Source organism: Triturus cristatus, chromosome 3_2 (assembly GCF_964204655.1).
Source record: "Triturus cristatus chromosome 3_2, aTriCri1.1, whole genome shotgun sequence".
NCBI classification, from domain to species: Eukaryota; Metazoa; Chordata; class Amphibia; order Caudata; family Salamandridae; genus Triturus; species Triturus cristatus.
The window spans coordinates 918744933-918761063 of record NC_140584.1 but is presented as its reverse complement, the minus strand read 5'-3'; the positions used below and the strand labels follow the sequence as shown (position 1 = coordinate 918761063).

At 47.0% G+C, this 16131-nt stretch overlaps 1 long non-coding RNA gene and 2 other non-coding genes across 3 annotated transcripts in view; all 3 read left to right on the top strand.

Annotated features, from left to right (window-relative positions):
* Nucleotides 1–16131, top strand: part of LOC146858744 (uncharacterized) — a 350319-nt gene that overhangs the window by 152757 nt on the left and 181431 nt on the right. The gene's annotated exons all lie outside the window — the stretch shown is intronic.
* Nucleotides 4240–4457, top strand: LOC146858780 (small nucleolar RNA U3). The gene has a single exon (XR_014980475.1). It is a non-coding gene; the product is annotated as a small nucleolar RNA U3 (small nucleolar RNA).
* LOC146858779 (small nucleolar RNA U3) lies at nt 14902–15119 on the top strand. Its single transcript, XR_014980462.1, has one exon. It is a non-coding gene; the product is annotated as a small nucleolar RNA U3 (small nucleolar RNA).

Genomic DNA, 16131 nt, shown 5'->3' with positions numbered 1-16131 from the left:
TGCGTTTTTCGGGATCATAGGTCTCGCAGACATTTTCCAGGGGGCCAAAAAGTTTGGCCTGTCATGTGACCCAAGGCCGCATTGATGCCAGCAGGGTGGCAGATGTTGTCCATGTATAATAGCAACCCAGGCCGCACAGACGGTGAACATAACAAGTGACTTACCTCCTGGTTCACTATTTCCATTGCAGGGTTGGAGGAAGCATGAATGTTTTTAAATACTTCTCAATGCACTGATATACTGAGGCGAAACGCTTCCGCATGTTGAAGGAATGCACTTTTTAAAAGATTTTTTTTTAGAGACTTTCACATTTCTTTCCCGTTTTTTTGCAAGATGTTTTTAAAAAAGAATGTGTTCCTTAAGTTCAGTGGTGCAGGACACCTTCACTTCTTTTCTTTTACTTTAGTTAATAAGTTAGTTTAATTGTAAATAAATGCTTGGCCCTTTAATTTCCATCTTTCGGACTATTAGTGCTCCATCAGGTAAACAGCAGCCCGGTGCTGCTGTACACCAGGGAGCCGCATGTAAAGGTCAGGAGAGCTGCTTGCGGCCCCTGGGCCATACTTTGAGTATCACTGCTCTAGATTTACTAAGCCATGCAAAGCCACTCAAGGTGGCCTTCCGCGTCTTAGTAAATCTTAGTGAAGCCCTGGCGTTGCCTAACGCTGTTTTGCATGTCGCAATGACAACACAAGAGCTTCATAAATCTGGGCCCATTCTGTATGGGCTATCTTTAGAGCTTAGACTTCTGCCAGGCAATTAGTGCTGCACAATGATTTATCGCTGTGCCAAATTGACTGTTGCAAGGGGCTTTCTAATGCTTTTTAGGCTTTTTAGACTAAAACCAAGAGTAACACCATGGTCACAGGTCCAAAAACGTACAAGGCCACAGCGGATCTTAGACTGGTGCGGATGAAGAACGCCTTCTTGGGCATTTGCTACGTTTTTGTGCTGGCACTGCCGTGGCAGAAATTTGCGTAACCGTAAAGGCTTGCGTCTGTTTACTTACCGTCACAAAAGCCCTTCTTGGCATCGCAAAACAGTGCATCTCCCCACGAGCGCTAGCACACCCGTTAGTGTATCAAGGGCTTGGTGTCTTAGACTATTGGAATTTTGCAAGATTTATTTGAGAGGGTGAAGTTGCAGCGATCAAATAATGGTGGGAATGAGCCACCTGCTCTAACGTTCTAGCGAATGTCATTATTGTGGCGTTCCCCTGTTTAATTTAGAGAATTGCTACATCATTGACCGGAAAGTTGAGATATCATTATAGCCGTTCTGCCTCGTCTATCACATTGGTTAAATTCTCTGTTCCCCTCGCTTTTGTCAATATCTCGACCAAGAGATCATTTAATGATAATTGTAGCCCCCCGTAATGTTGTCATATGGAATATTAGAACGCTGGGAACTTGAGAGCTATATGGAGATAATGGGAATGTCAGCTACTGGTAAACTGTATTTTTTTTTTTTTAAACCCTGCGCTTTGAAAGTTCTAAAGCTGTGATGCGTAGAACCGCAGATGACACCCTTTTGGATTGCCAACATGCCCTAAAGCCAGGGAAACAATGTGGCTGGGTTGGCGGTATAACATGAATTGGTGAAGTTGGTGGTCTGACGGCAGGCCGGGTGAGTGCCTCCAATCTTCACCTCATCTTGTCTTTGTAAAGGTTGGGCGTAGCCCGACGTCCCTCCCAGCCATGGATCGCATTATTAATCAAAAACGAAAAAATGACCCTAAATTGTGGTAGCCTTCTAGCCTGCCGCAAGAGGCCATGTGGACCGTTTCTGGTCCCCTTCCTTCATTTTTGCTCTTGCCTTCAAATTTAACCTAGCATGGCGAAGCAAGGCTTTAGTTAGTGGCTTAGACCACAGCGGCAGGTTTTAAGACTATATCTTATCTGCTGAGAGCTTGGCCAGGTGGCGGTAAAAAATGCTGCTGTGATGTCCTCCTGTGCCATTGGGACAGATTAGCATAGCGTTATAAAAAGTTTCGTCTTGATATGTAATGAAAGAAGAAGTTGGAAATAGTGTTTGTAGGTGTCACAAAGTTGTTGCAGAAAATTCCTGATCTGAACAGGAAGGGAACGGACAGAGTTGCGTTTGTGGAACAGCTAGCTGCTATAAATAAATGTTCCTTTCTTCATTTGAGGAAGGGCTGGAAGACGGAAACAAACACTGAAATGTTCCGTTCCTATTCTGATGAATATTAGGATCAAAACTGTCCCGACAAGTATTGATTCCCCAGTGAGCGAAATCCTCTGTACAAGAAACATAAACCGTATTTTGGATACTTCCGTAGTGCAGAGTTGCCTAAAGGTTGTAGGGCCTGGAAAAGCTGCATACGTTGAAACCGGGTGGTAAGACGAGGTGTTGTTCATGTCAACGCTTTCTTGGATCGCCAGGCATTCAGAGTTCATCTCAAAGTGATCATTTCCGTTAAATTCCGTTGCGACTGGATACCCCGCGGGGTCATTAGCGCGCTCTGTAAACACTGATTGATAGGTCTTGCGGGAGGTCTTTCACGACGTGTGACCCCTGGTCGAATGCCATCGTCTTGTTAGACTCTTAGATGTGAACTGGGGAAGAGTACCTTTGTTCGGGAGACTGAAGACATTTCATTGCCATACATATGGTCTGTGGTGCAACTTTTTAAAATGTAAAGGTCGTTGGTTGCTACACCTTCCGCGGCTCATTTATGAGTCCTTGTGTCACTTTTGCGCTGCCGGTGCGTCACTTTTTGTGACGCACCAGCGGCGTAAAAATAGGACCTTGTTGCACCATATTTACAAAGTGACGCATCTAGGTAGATGCGTCACTTTGTAAACCCCTGCGCTATATTATACCTGCGTCAGGTATAATGTAAGCAGGGTGGGCGGTCCCACGTAAGTAAGCATTGTAGAAGTGACGCAGTGAAATCTATGAGATTTCACTGCGCCACTTCTAGGGTGCAAATGCGTCAATATTACGCCTGCCTCACAGCAGGCGTAAGACTGACGCAGGCCCTTTCACATGGGGCTTGCCCCATGTGAAAGGACACATTGCTGGAGTTGCGTCACTTTTGTGACACACTCCAGCAATGCGTCACTTTTGCGCCTACAGATACGTCAGAAATACTGACGTATCTGTAACTCCTTGCGACATGATGCGTCATACTGTAAATATGACGCATCCATCATGTCGCAAGAAGGGCGCACTGAGAAGTGACGCATCGCTGCTTTCACGCAGCGATGCGTCACTTCTCATAAATGAGGCCCTCTGTTTCCACGCCTGCAACCTTGCCTGGTCGCTTCTCATGCACTAGCCATCAGTGTCACTCTTTCGGCAGATTGACAGTTCATAAGCTGGATCAAATATTCTGATTGAAAACCGTCTTCTTGCTCAGTCTTGAGGAACCTGCAGTTTTGTAAAGAGTTTTCCCAATTTTCCCTCGTGTAAAGCATTGCAGTAATCAAAACGAGTGCAAATGACGCTTTGCCTCTGAACATGTGAATCGCTTTTCAGATAGGAAGTGGAACATCTCGCAAAGATATTTTAGGATGAAACTTCCAGAAAAATCCCAGTCTTGGCTCGAGCATCAAAATCAAGGCTTTGAGAATAGTTCCTAGGCCACCTACAGTTTTGGCACCGTATGATGTGGAATCAGAGCGCGGGTGCGGCTTTGCTTCGACAGAGTAAGTGCTCTGGTGATTCTGTCTGATCTGTAGTAAAACACATTCTTCGCGCAGTCTGACTATGCACAGCCATCTTGAAACGGTAAAGGTGCTCATTTAGTGCAGTGCAGAAAACTGTGGAAGTAACGCTGGATTGTCTTTGCTGTGAGTTTGGTTCTCTTCATTTTTCAATAAGTACAAATGTGTTTGTTGCTGTGAGCGAAAGCACGAAACAAAACTATGCCTACGCTCTGTTTACCTGTTTGAAAATTAAACTTTCACACTGTAAGTCCTCTGTCTGTTTCGGGAGCAGCGAGCAGGGAATCCGTGTGTGTCAGGAAAAGGCAGGCTGAATGTGATTGGTTGCTGATTTCGATTATGCAGATTTTTAAATTAGTGCGTCACCGAGGATCTATTGAGAATGCTTTACTGTGAAGAAAGCGTCTGCCCGTGCATCTTTAGATTGTTATTTTTATGGTGTTATACATCTATATGTTTTTGTTGGAGTTGATGATGCCGAACGTTTGCTTACCGTACCTAAGAAGGGTTTCTACTTTTTCTGTGCGTGTGAGCTGCAGTCACATGGGTTAAGACTATACTTTCAGGGATCATTTCTATAGTTCTTAACTGAGGAAATGTGTTCGAAAGTGTTTGGTCTTCGCTAACCACGAGGAAGATTTGTAGTGTTCCCTTCTGAGCGCGAAGCGAGTGAACAGTGTTGCATTTATGCAGCTGCTGTTTGCTATTGATGACCGTTCCTCTCTCCCTTACAGGAGAGCTGGAGGAAGGAAACACAAACTGAGTGGTTAGCCCCTTATTATAGTATAAGAAAGTTCAATGTAGTCGGTTCTGTATTTCGGATCCTTGTTGCTGGCTTTGTTTATTAGTGGGTTTATGCACGTGGGGTGAAAACGTTTCAATTTTCCTGCACTTGGTTTTGGGGCAGGTGTTTAATCGAAAAGTATGTCTTCTCTTTAATTTGGTACATTTGATTTTCAAACGCGCAAGGAGGATTTTTCAAATGGACCCTGGACAGATTTATCAAACCTTTCACGCAATGCAGCTAGACAACTTGCCGGGCTGCCATGCCTGAAAAGGAGAGGGCAGAATACATAGAAAGAGGACAAAACGGGGAGAAATAAAGCTATTTCTCCTCGTGGTGCCTCTGTTGGGAAAGCGTACACTGTTGACGCAGTCCCCGGTTTATTACTCTCAGTAAATCTGGGAATGCGTAGAAAAGCATGGGTGGATGGAAACACCCACTCTCCACCCATTTAACGCATTCTCGGCGCAGAGTAACGCAAAGCAGCGAGTTGCCGCTGCCTTGCGTTTTTCGGGATCATAGGTCTCGCAGACATTTTCCAGGGGGCCAAAAAGTTTGGCCTGTCATGTGACCCAAGGCCGCATTGATGCCAGCAGGGTGGCAGATGTTGTCCATGTATAATAGCAACCCAGGCCGCACAGACGGTGAACATAACAAGTGACTTACCTCCTGGTTCACTATTTCCATTGCAGGGTTGGAGGAAGCATGAATGTTTTTAAATACTTCTCAATGCACTGATATACTGAGGCGAAACGCTTCCGCATGTTGAAGGAATGCACTTTTTAAAAGATTTTTTTTTTAGAGACTTTCACATTTCTTTCCCGTTTTTTTGCAAGATGTTTTTAAAAAAGAATGTGTTCCTTAAGTTCAGTGGTGCAGGACACCTTCACTTCTTTTCTTTTACTTTAGTTAATAAGTTAGTTTAATTGTAAATAAATGCTTGGCCCTTTAATTTCCATCTTTCGGACTATTAGTGCTCCATCAGGTAAACAGCAGCCCGGTGCTGCTGTACACCAGGGAGCCGCATGTAAAGGTCAGGAGAGCTGCTTGCGGCCCCTGGGCCATACTTTGAGTATCACTGCTCTAGATTTACTAAGCCATGCAAAGCCACTCAAGGTGGCCTTCCGCGTCTTAGTAAATCTTAGTGAAGCCCTGGCGTTGCCTAACGCTGTTTTGCATGTCGCAATGACAACACAAGAGCTTCATAAATCTGGGCCCATTCTGTATGGGCTATCTTTAGAGCTTAGACTTCTGCCAGGCAATTAGTGCTGCACAATGATTTATCGCTGTGCCAAATTGACTGTTGCAAGGGGCTTTCTAATGCTTTTTAGGCTTTTTAGACTAAAACCAAGAGTAACACCATGGTCACAGGTCCAAAAACGTACAAGGCCACAGCGGATCTTAGACTGGTGCGGATGAAGAACGCCTTCTTGGGCATTTGCTACGTTTGTGTGCTGGCACTGCCGTGGCAGAAATTTGCGTAACCGTAAAGGCTTGCGTCTGTTTACTTACCGTCACAAAAGCCCTTCTTGGCATCGCAAAACAGTGCATCTCCCCACGAGCGCTAGCACACCCGTTAGTGTATCAAGGGCTTGGTGTCTTAGACTATTGGAATTTTGCAAGATTTATTTGAGAGGGTGAAGTTGCAGCGATCAAATAATGGTGGGAATGAGCCACCTGCTCTAACGTTCTAGCGAATGTCATTATTGTGGCGTTCCCCTGTTTAATTTAGAGAATTGCTACATCATTGACCGGAAAGTTGAGATATCATTATAGCCGTTCTGCCTCGTCTATCACATTGGTTAAATTCTCTGTTCCCCTCGCTTTTGTCAATATCTCGACCAAGAGATCATTTAATGATAATTGTAGCCCCCCGTAATGTTGTCATATGGAATATTAGAACGCTGGGAACTTGAGAGCTATATGGAGATAATGGGAATGTCAGCTACTGGTAAACTGTATTTTTTTTTTTTTAAACCCTGCGCTTTGAAAGTTCTAAAGCTGTGATGCGTAGAACCGCAGATGACACCCTTTTGGATTGCCAACATGCCCTAAAGCCAGGGAAACAATGTGGCTGGGTTGGCGGTATAACATGAATTGGTGAAGTTGGTGGTCTGACGGCAGGCCGGGTGAGTGCCTCCAATCTTCACCTCATCTTGTCTTTGTAAAGGTTGGGCGTAGCCCGACGTCCCTCCCAGCCATGGATCGCATTATTAATCAAAAACGAAAAAATGACCCTAAATTGTGGTAGCCTTCTAGCCTGCCGCAAGAGGCCATGTGGACCGTTTCTGGTCCCCTTCCTTCATTTTTGCTCTTGCCTTCAAATTTAACCTAGCATGGCGAAGCAAGGCTTTAGTTAGTGGCTTAGACCACAGCGGTCGGTTTTAAGACTATATCTTATCTGCTGAGAGCTTGGCCAGGTGGCGGTAAAAAATGCTGCTGTGATGTCCTCCTGTGCCATTGGGACAGATTAGCATAGCGTTATAAAAAGTTTCGTCTTGATATGTAATGAAAGAAGAAGTTGGAAATAGTGTTTGTAGGTGTCACAAAGTTGTTGCAGAAAATTCCTGATCTGAACAGGAAGGGAACGGACAGAGTTGCGTTTGTGGAACAGCTAGCTGCTATAAATAAATGTTCCTTTCTTCATTTGAGGAAGGGCTGGAAGACGGAAACAAACACTGAAATGTTCCGTTCCTATTCTGATGAATATTAGGATCAAAACTGTCCCGACAAGTATTGATTCCCCAGTGAGCGAAATCCTCTGTACAAGAAACATAAACCGTATTTTGGATACTTCCGTAGTGCAGAGTTGCCTAAAGGTTGTAGGGCCTGGAAAAGCTGCATACGTTGAAACCGGGTGGTAAGACGAGGTGTTGTTCATGTCAACGCTTTCTTGGATCGCCAGGCATTCAGAGTTCATCTCAAAGTGATCATTTCCGTTATATTCCGTTGCGACTGGATACCCCGCGGGTCATTAGCGCGCTCTGTAAACACTGATTGATAGGTCTTGCGGGAGGTCTTTCACGACGTGTGACCCCTGGTCGAATGCCATCGTCTTGTTAGACTCTTAGATGTGAACTGGGGAAGAGTACCTTTGTTCGGGAGACTGAAGACATTTCATTGCCATACATATGGTCTGTGGTGCAACTTTTTAAAATGTAAAGGTCGTTGGTTGCTACACCTTCCGCGGCTCATTTATGAGTCCTTGCGTCACTTTTGCGCTGCCGGTGCGTCACTTTTTGTGACGCACCAGCGGCGTAAAAATAGGACCTTGTTGCACCATATTTACAAAGTGACGCATCTAGGTAGATGCGTCACTTTGTAAACCCCTGCGCTATATTATACCTGCGTCAGGTATAATGTAAGCAGGGTGGGCGGTCCCACGTAAGTAAGCATTGTAGAAGTGACGCAGTGAAATCTATGAGATTTCACTGCGCCACTTCTAGGGTGCAAATGCGTCAATATTACGCCTGCCTCACAGCAGGCGTAAGACTGACGCAGGCCCTTTCACATGGGGCTTGCCCCATGTGAAAGGACACATTGCTGGAGTTGCGTCACTTTTGTGACACACTCCAGCAATGCGTCACTTTTGCGCCTACAGATACGTCAGAAATACTGACGTATCTGTAACTCCTTGCGACATGATGCGTCATACTGTAAATATGACGCATCCATCATGTCGCAAGAAGGGCGCACTGAGAAGTGACGCATCGCTGCTTTCACGCAGCGATGCGTCACTTCTCATAAATGAGGCCCTCTGTTTCCACGCCTGCAACCTTGCCTGGTCGCTTCTCATGCACTAGCCATCAGTGTCACTCTTTCGGCAGATTGACAGTTCATAAGCTGGATCAAATATTCTGATTGAAAACCGTCTTCTTGCTCAGTCTTGTGGAACCTGCAGTTTTGTAAAGAGTTTTCCCAATTTTCCCTCGTGTAAAGCATTGCAGTAATCAAAACGAGTGCAAATGACGCTTTGCCTCTGAACATGTGAATCGCTTTTCAGATAGGAAGTGGAACATCTCGCAAAGATATTTTAGGATGAAACTTCCAGAAAAATCCCAGTCTTGGCTCGAGCATCAAAATCAAGGCTTTGAGAATAGTTCCTAGGCCACCTACAGTTTTGGCACCGTATGATGTGGAATCAGAGCGCGGGTGCGGCTTTGCTTCGACAGAGTAAGTGCTCTGGTGATTCTGTCTGATCTGTAGTAAAACACATTCTTCGCGCAGTCTGACTATGCACAGCCATCTTGAAACGGTAAAGGTGCTCATTTAGTGCAGTGCAGAAAACTGTGGAAGTAACGCTGGATTAAAAATTTGCGAACATTCGTGACAAGAATTTTCAATTCTATTAAGGACTACGGAGGCGAGGATTATGCTTCTCAATCTTTACTATAGAAGCTCACAGCAGCCAATGAAAACACAGAAATAAACCATGTGACAACCATAGAGTCTCTGCCATATAAGGACCTTGCCAGCCCATAGAGTCCTCTTTCTTTGGAACGATAGTTAAGTCCAAGCACGACCTGCTCTCGAGGATCACCGATAGCCAGGGCCGTCTCCAAACCAAGGAACTGTAAGCCCAACGGGGCCGAACGTCTTCCTGGATCCCGATCCAGACAACTTGCACGGGAGCGGAGCACCGAACGGTAGTCATCCAGTCACCGATCAACCATAATCCAGCTTACTTGCTGTCTGTTCCTGGAAGAAAGGAAAGGAAACACCCCATAAAAGCTGTTCCAGAGTGCTCAGTAAAGCCACCTCACAGTATGAGAAAAACGGGGGGGAAAACAGTACACAGAGAAATGCAAATCCGTAGCATAAGCAAACATCACATGATGAAATATAAGCATCATAACATTTCATGAGTACAGCATGATGAATAAGCAGCATTACATCAAACAATGTATATCTGTGGGTGGGATAATCCTCGCCTCCGTAGTCCTTAATAGAATTGAAAATTCTTGTCACGAATGTTCGCAAATTTTTAATTCTATGTCAGGACCGGAGGCTCCGATTATGCTTGTTCAAAGCTGATCCACCACCATTGACGCAATATTCACAATGGGTTTATAGTAAAACGTTTTGAAGGTACTCTCATTAGACCAGTCAGCTGTATTCATGATATCTACCAGGCTGACACCTGACGAATACGCTTTCGAAGCCATGGCTCCGCGTGCAGAATGCGCTCCAAATCTGGAGGTATCAACTCCCGCTTCGCCCATGAGCCAACGCATCCATCTAGATAAAGTGGCTGGAGTCACTGGGCGAAATGGTTTCTGCAGAGCGATAAGCAACTGCCCCTGCATATTAGTACGAAATTCTTCAGTACTTACCTCGTAATCCTTAATACACTGTACCACGCACAATTTAGGATTAGTGGGAAAACTTGGATACGTGACAGAAGTGGTGTTGCACTTGGTTCTCCTGGATAGAATGAAATGCACACCGTCCGGGGTAAATCTACGCCCTGCCAAATCCAGTGCCCGTACGTCAGACACCCGTTTGCAAGAAACCAAACATAGGAGCATAGTTAACTTGGCCGAAAGTTGTTTCCGAGATAAGAATCTGTTGGAAGGCCAGGCTTCAAGAAATTTAAGGACCACCGAGACATCCCAGAGGTAAGAATATTTTGGGCAAGGAGGTTTCACCATCCTGACTCCTCTCAGTAATTTACATACCAGAGGATGTTCCCCTATGGGTTTACCGTCTAAGGGGAGATGGCCCGCCGATATCGCGGACCGGAAGTTGTTGACCGTCCTGTACGCTAAACCAGAGGAAGCTAAGGAGGCAAGGAAGTTGACCACTAAAGAGACATGTGCCGAAGCGGGATCCACGTCCCGTTGAGCGCACCAATCACACCATCTTCTCCAAGGTGAGGAGTATCTCTTATGGGTGTTGGCCGACCAGGCCTCTTTGATGAAGTTGCTAGCCTCGTGTGAAAGGCCCGGGACACTCCATCTGTCCCTGAAACCCGCCAAGCAACGAGTGGGAGCTGGCCCGATGCCACCAAGGGATGAGGATTCTGAAGAGGGTCCAGCAATAGGTTGTGCACTCGTGGAAGAAGAATCGGAATCGCACAACTCATGGCTAACACTACCGGAAACCATGCTTGAGCCCTCCACAAAGGGGTGATCAATATGAGTTCCGCGCGAAAGGTTCTGACTCGCGCTAGGACCCTGGGGATCATGAGAAACGGAGGGAATGCATAGCAGAGAGTCGTCGGCCATTCCTGTAGGAAGGCATCCGTGGCTATCGCCTCTGGATCCGGCCTCCAGCTGAAGAATTGGGGAACTTGCTTGTTCAGTCGAGATGCAAATAAGTCTATCAGGCAAGGACCCCAAAGTTGTGTCAGGCGTCGAAACACCGTGGGTAACAACCTCCAATCGCTGGAGTCCTGCAGATGGCGGGAATTCCAATCTGCTACCTGGTTGTTGGAGCCGGGAAGGTATTCTGCAACGACCGAAAGTCTGTTCTGCAGACAGAAATGCCAGAAATCCTTGGCGATCTCCGCCAACATCTTCGACCTGGTACCACCCAACTTGTTGACGTAGCGTACCGCTGATATATTGTCCATCCGGAGGAGGATACAGCAATCCGCTTTCTGCGGTGAGAGACATCTGATTGCAAAAGAACCGGCTAATAGCTCCAGGCAATTGATATGTAAGTGCAATTCCTCCGAAGACCAGCGACCACCCGTGGTCAATGTGTCGCAACGGGCTCCCCAACCCCATCGGCTGGCATCCGACTCGATTATCACATCCGGAGCCGCTCCAAAAAGCGCTCGGCCGTTCCAGGCCTCCATGTGATTCAACCACCAATCCATCTCCAGCCTCGCCTCTTCGGAGAGAGGGATCTGTTCTGAGTAGCTGAGACCTTTCCGGAGATGTCGGATCTTGAGCCGCTGGAGGGCCCGGTAGTGAAGGGGGCCCGGGAAGATCGCTTGGATGGAAGAAGACAGTAGGCCCACCACGCGGGCCAACGATCTCAGGGAAGTCGTTTGCTTGCGAAGGACAAGTCGCAGTTCCCTCTTGATTGACTTTATCTTTGTCATTGGAAGCAAGAGCTGGCATGATAGAGAGTTTATCAAGAACCCTAGGAACTCTATGGATTGCGAGGGAACCAACATCGACTTCTGTGGGTTGACGATGAAGCCCAAACTCTGCAGTAGATGTATCGCCCAGTAGAGATGTGTTTGGACCGTCTGAGGGGAGGACGCCAAAATTATTATGTCGTCCAGATATATTATGAGGCGGACTCCTCGAGCCCTGAGAGACTCCACTACCGGTCTCAGAAGCTTCGTGAAGCACCACGGTGCTGACGAGAGGCCGAATGGAAGGACTTTGTACTCGTAACAAACTGTCTCCCAGATAAACTGAAGAAACCTCCTGTGGGGGGGAAAAATGGGAATGGACAGATACGCGTCCTTGAGGTCCAATCGGACCATCCAGTCTCCTTCTTGGAGGAGATCGCGTAATAGATGGATGCCTTCCATCTTGAAATGCCTGTAAACAATCCAGGAGTTGAACTCTTTGAGGTTCAGCACTAATCTGGATCCGCCTCCTTTCTTGTCCACCAGAAAGACTGTGCTCAGGAACCCATGCGGGTGCACCGCGGAAGGCGCAATCGCGCCTTTCCGTAACAAGCAGTTGACTTCTTCCGTGATGAAAGCGCGATCTTGTTGGGAAAAAGACAGCGGGGGCGGGCGGAACTTTTGCGAAGGGGAGTTGTACATCTCTAACTTGTAACCCTGTACAGTCTGCAACACCCATGCATCTTGCGAAATTTCGCGCCATTTGTCTAGAAAAAGTGCCACCCTGCCCCCCAAAAGCACCTCCGAAAAAGGAATCAGGCTCACCTGAGTTTGCGGCATCATGCTGGTTGTTGGAGTTCCCTCCAAATCTGCCACCCTTGCGGAATCTGTTCCTTGAACGGCGGGAGGGGTAGAAATTGGAGGTATTGGCAGAATTGTCTTGGTAACCTCCTCTTTGCTGACCTCGCTGGGCGCCTTGATTGTAGCCCCGGCCGAACGAGCGCCCACGAAAGCGTCCGGCCCTGCCGAAAACCGGGCGGAAAGCCCGCTTCAAAGAACCTTGGGCCTTGTCCAGCCCACGGAAGGTGGCCACAAACTTCGTGAGTTCCTTTAAAAAAGGTTGGCCAAACAACAGACCTTGGGCCAGCGGACCTGATTCGGACGTGGCCAATTCAGCTAACCTGGGATCTAATTTCAGGAGGATGGATCGGCGCCGCTCCGTCGATAGCGCACAATTAGCATTGCCTAATTGGCACACTGCCCGTTGTGCCCAGCCAATCAGCTCATCCGGATTAATCAAAAGGGCCGACTCTTTGGCCCGAAAACCCATCTCCAGAATCTTCGTCAGGGGACCAATGACGTCCAGCAGTTTATCCTGGCAGGACCTCCAGGACCTATCTAGGCCTTTCTTGGGGTCTTTGGAATATTTTTTCAAATATGTCAACATTGACGGGTCCACTTCCGGGGTAGCCGCCACTTTGTCCGCCAGGTCCGGCCTAGGGCATTCCGACCTCAGCCGAGTTCGCACATCGGTATCAAATGCTTGGCGCAGATGCGACTGGACATAGTCCGCCACTTCTTGTGACGGCAACCAGGAAGAAGAATTAGGGTGGATAATATCCGCCGGCTCAAAGGTGAGAACCTTGGGTGACGAGGACGGGCCGGCATGCTTGTCCTTCCGTGCCTTTTTGGCTGGGCGAGGGGATTCCTCTTCGTCAGAAGTAGGGTCTGGGGAAGTATCGTGGCCATCATCCTCTTGCGAAATTTCAGTAATTGTAGCTTCCCTAGAAGCTGAGCGTTCTTGCTCCGCCATTGACTTGGCCAACTTTGCGAAATCAGCGGCGTGTGGGTTCGCCCTTCCTTTACCCCCAGATTTAGTGCGGGAGCCAGGTGCTGGCAGCCAACCTTGTTGCTGTGCATAAGAGCAAAGATGGCGTTTTAGGGGCCCCATCGCCCTCACCAAAGCCGTGTTTACTGACTGCTGGACACCCGCGTCCAATGCCTCAACGAGGTCATACTCCATCGACCCAGAGGGTTCCTCATCATAGTAGTAGTATTCCTCCTCATAGTACTCAGACATTATTTCAGCACGAGTGCAGTAGATGACCCTGGAGGAAATGATTGGCTTATTCACCAATTATTAGAGTTCTAATATGAATTCAGGGGGAGTGGTAACCCCGGGCAAGCCCTAATCAGACACCCACAGGTGACTTCTGTATAAGTTTAGAATGTGGAGGGAGAGGGCTTGCAACAAAACCCCACTCTAGGCAAAGCCTATGCACAATTTTACAGCCCCTGAGAAGGAATACACATCAAGGGCGTCAGAGGAGCAAAAACGAGCCGTTTAGGATCCAAAACGCTGCAATCCTGGGTCAGAAGCATGGAAAAACGCTGCTCCGGCGTTCGTTGAAGTCCCAATGAGGACAATATGGCCGCCGCGCATGCGCGCTGGCCGAGGCTCGTAAAAACTGAAAGGGGACTGCGCTTCAATCCGATGCGCGTCCCCGCTCCTCAATCTCCCGCTCCACTATAACCGGCAATGCGAGGGAACAAACCTCGCCGACACACACACGCACGAAGGCAAATTTAAATGGGAAGAGGGAAAAGCCGGTAGGCGCGTACAGCGCAACACGCAGAAACGAGGGACAGTCCCACAAGAAGAACGTCTAGCTCGCAATAGCGCGAACGTCTAGCTCGCAATAGCGCGTAAAACAACACAATGCCAACAACAACGCTTAGCGATAAAGGCAACTTGCGATCAACAGTTATGAAGAGAAAAGGTAAAATGCACTTAACTGGCTGCGGAGCAGCAAAGAAAGAGGACTCTATGGGCTGGCAAGGTCCTTATATGGCAGAGACTCTATGGTTGTCACATGGTTTATTTCTGTGTTTTCATTGGCTGCTGTGAGCTTCTATAGTAAAGATTGAGAAGCATAATCGGAGCCTCCGGTCCTGACATAGAATTGTCTTTGCTGTGAGTTTGGTTCTCTTCATTTTTCAATAAGTACAAATGTGTTTGTTGCTGTGAGCGAAAGCACGAAACAAAACTATGCCTACGCTCTGTTTACCTGTTTGAAAATTAAACTTTCACACTGTAAGTCCTCTGTCTGTTTCGGGAGCAGCGAGCAGGGAATCCGTGTGTGTCAGGAAAAGGCAGGCTGAATGTGATTGGTTGCTGATTTCGATTATGCAGATTTTTAAATTAGTGCGTCACCGAGGATCTATTGAGAATGCTTTACTGTGAAGAAAGCGTCTGCCCGTGCATCTTTAGATTGTTATTTTTATGGTGTTATACATCTATATGTTTTTGTTGGAGTTGATGATGCCGAACGTTTGCTTACCGTACCTAAGAAGGGTTTCTACTTTTTCTGTGCGTGTGAGCTGCAGTCACATGGGTTAAGACTATACTTTCAGGGATCATTTCTATAGTTCTTAACTGAGGAAATGTGTTCGAAAGTGTCTGGTCTTCGCTAACCACGAGGAAGATTTGTAGTGTTCCCTTCTGAGCGCGAAGCGAGTGAACAGTGTTGCATTTATGCAGCTGCTGTTTGCTATTGATGACCGTTCCTCTCTCCCTTACAGGAGAGCTGGAGGAAGGAAACACAAACTGAGTGGTTAGCCCCTTATTATAGTATAAGAAAGTTCAATGTAGTCGGTTCTGTATTTCGGATCCTTGTTGCTGGCTTTGTTTATTAGTGGGTTTATGCACGTGGGGTGAAAACGTTTCAATTTTCCTGCACTTGGTTTTGGGGCAGGTGTTTAATCGAAAAGTATGTCTTCTCTTTAATTTGGTACATTTGATTTTCAAACGCGCAAGGAGGATTTTTCAAATGGACCCTGGACAGATTTATCAAACCTTTCACGCAATGCAGCTAGACAACTTGCCGGGCTGCCATGCCTGAAAAGGAGAGGGCAGAATACATAGAAAGAGGACAAAACGGGGAGAAATAAAGCTATTTCTCCTCGTGGTGCCTCTGTTGGGAAAGCGTACACTGTTGACGCAGTCCCCGGTTTATTACTCTCAGTAAATCTGGGAATGCGTAGAAAAGCATGGGTGGATGGAAACACCCACTCTCCACCCATTTAACGCATTCTCGGCGCAGAGTAACGCAAAGCAGCGAGTTGCCGCTGCCTTGCGTTTTTCGGGATCATAGGTCTCGCAGACATTTTCCAGGGGGCCAAAAAGTTTGGCCTGTCATGTGACCCAAGGCCGCATTGATGCCAGCAGGGTGGCAGATGTTGTCCATGTATAATAGCAACCCAGGCCGCACAGACGGTGAACATAACAAGTGACTTACCTCCTGGTTCACTATTTCCATTGCAGGGTTGGAGGAAGCATGAATGTTTTTAAATACTTCTCAATGCACTGATATACTGAGGCGAAACGCTTCCGCATGTTGAAGGAATGCACTTTTTAAAAGATTTTTTTTTAGAGACTTTCACATTTCTTTCCCGTTTTTTTGCAAGATGTTTTTAAAAAAGAATGTGTTCCTTAAGTTCAGTGGTGCAGGACACCTTCACTTCTTTTCTTTTACTTTAGTTAATAAGTTAGTTTAATTGTAAATAAATGCTTGGCCCTTTAATTTCCATCTTTCGGACTATTAGTGCTCCATCAGGTAAACAGCAGC